Here is a 2,298-nt window from a genome sequence, read left to right as displayed (position 1 = left end):
CACACACACACACACACACACGCACACACACACACGCACACACACACTTTTTACACACAAACACACGAACACACAGACACACAACCCGATAACAGAACAGTTCTGGCTCAATGGGTCCACGTCATGTTTCCATTCCTTGGGTAGATGACAATTCACACGCCATGTATTCATTTCTAGTTGATTCTTAATCCGATATGTGGTAGGTAGGTAGGTTCGTTGGTAGGTATATAGGCAGGTAGGTAGGAAGGTAGGTAGGTAGGTAGGTAGATAGGTAAGTAGTAAAGAGGTAGGTAGGTATGTAAGTTGGTAGATAGGTAGATAGATAAATAGGTAGGTAGGTAGGTATGAGGGTAGGTAGGTAGGTAGGTAGGTAGGTAGGTAGGTAGGTAGGTAGGTAGGTAGGTAGGTAGGTAGATAGGTAGATAGTAAAGAGGTAGGTAGGTAGGTAAATAGGTAGATAGATAGGTAGATGGGTAGGTAGATAGGTAGATAGGTAGATAGTAAAGAGGTAGATAGTTAGGTAAGTAGGTAGATAGGTAGGTAGGTGGGTAGGTAGATAGGTAAGTAGTACAGAGGTAGGTAGGTAGGTAAGTAGGTAGATAGGTAGTATCTGTGGAAAAATTGGTCGCTTTTATGGACAAGCGGGCTGACCCAGATTTCGGGGGTTTCCAGAAATGTTGACCTACACCGAAAGTGGACATTGCTATACCTACAGAAGAAGTTATGTTTCATCGGTGTGTATATTTGTTTGGTTATAGAGAAAACCCTCCTTGTCTTTTAAAGAAACTGAACAAGGGAGAAAAGCTTTAACTTTGATTTTTTCAAAACAGCATTTTTTGGGATAGCCCACTTGTGCTTTAAAGCGACCAAATTGTGAACAGTTAAAGTTGACGAGATCGACACGGAACAACCACAAGTTTCCCACTAGGATGTAGTGAGTGATGTATTCTGTAAGATGAGCTCTTCCCCATTAGGGAACCGAACTCAGACCTTCTGTATGTGACGTGGAACAGTCTCACCATAAACTGATCGCTTTTAAGCACAATTAAGGGGGCTATCCCGAAAAATGCTGTTTTGAGAAAATCGAAGGTAAAGCTTTTACCCCTTGTTCATTTTCTTTAAAAGACTAGGAGAGTTTTCTCTACAACCAAACAAATATACAGATCAATGAAACCAAATTTTTACAAAAGGTCAAGTGGTTGGGACACCTCACGCGGATGCCCTCAAACCATCCAGCTTTGAGAGCATACAACACTAAATATTCTGGATGGAGAGCCAGAGGAAGACCAAGGCGACGATGGAGTGAATCTGTGGCAGACACCCTTAGAGATCATGGGATGTCCCTCCTATAAGTCACACGACTTGCTGCTGACAGACGCCTGTGTCTCCCCGCGACACCCCAGGGTACAAGCGGAAGAAAAAAGTAAATGTAAAGAAACCAAATTTGTGCCTTAGGTAAAAGCGACCAACTATCAACGTCAGTACCCTGCTAGTCAAAGTTTAGGACATTTTTAAGACTGGGCATGTGGGTGAATAGGCTGATGCTCAATCGTGGTTTCCTTTTTTTTCTGTCATCCATCTGTAGTCCTTAATATCTCTCCATCTTCTTTTCTTTGTATCGTACTCTCGTAACACCTCTAACCTTCAGCACCTGTACGACCTATTTGCGTTGTTCGTAAGTGCCGTAAAACTCTAACTAAGATTAAAGTAAACTTTAAAGCCCTCAAAAAGTCCAGCGCCAATTGAACGTTACTGGTGATAGAGCTTGGAAGTAGTTCTGGTATTGAATTGCCGCCGAATACGCGTTGTTTCCTCATACGCGCGCGCGCACATGTGCAACACCCGATACAATCCTACACTGGCGCGTGAGTTCCACGTCAGAAAAAAAAAGAAACAAACCCCAAAACAGAACAAAACAGTTCAAAACAGATCAAAACAGAAAAGTCCAAGTGAACGTTACAAAGTAGAACGTTCCAAGACAAAACATTCCAAAACAAAATATGGGCGTTTCCTTTTCGGTTTCTGAACGGACATCTTTTCCGACGTATTTAGCACTTTTCAAAAGTGTTCTTCAAATAGAAAATGGCAAGGTAAAGATGGACTTTGTTCTCATAGTTTGAGTCACCTTATAGATATGTAGGCAGGTAGGCAGGCACGGAGGTAGGTAAGTAGACAGGTAGGTAGGTAGGCTACATAGGTAGGTAGGTAGGTAGGTAGGTAGGTAGGTAGGTAGGTAGGTAGATAGACAGGTAGGTACAGGTGTGTGTGTGTGGGGTCGGGGTGTGTGTGTGTGTGTGT

At 42.8% G+C, this 2,298-nt stretch overlaps 1 protein-coding gene across 1 annotated transcript in view; it reads left to right on the top strand.

The window, feature by feature from the left end:
- The window catches only part of LOC101864347 (myosin light chain kinase 3), a gene marked incomplete in the record, with an annotated part of 40,699 nt that overhangs the window by 27,337 nt on the left and 11,064 nt on the right, over positions 1–2,298 (top strand).

Source organism: Aplysia californica, unplaced genomic scaffold (genome assembly GCF_000002075.1).
Source record: "Aplysia californica isolate F4 #8 unplaced genomic scaffold, AplCal3.0 scaffold01012, whole genome shotgun sequence".
NCBI classification, from domain to species: Eukaryota; Metazoa; Mollusca; class Gastropoda; order Aplysiida; family Aplysiidae; genus Aplysia; species Aplysia californica.
The sequence above is the reverse complement of the archived record's forward strand: the minus strand, read 5'-3'. Positions and strand labels throughout refer to the sequence as shown.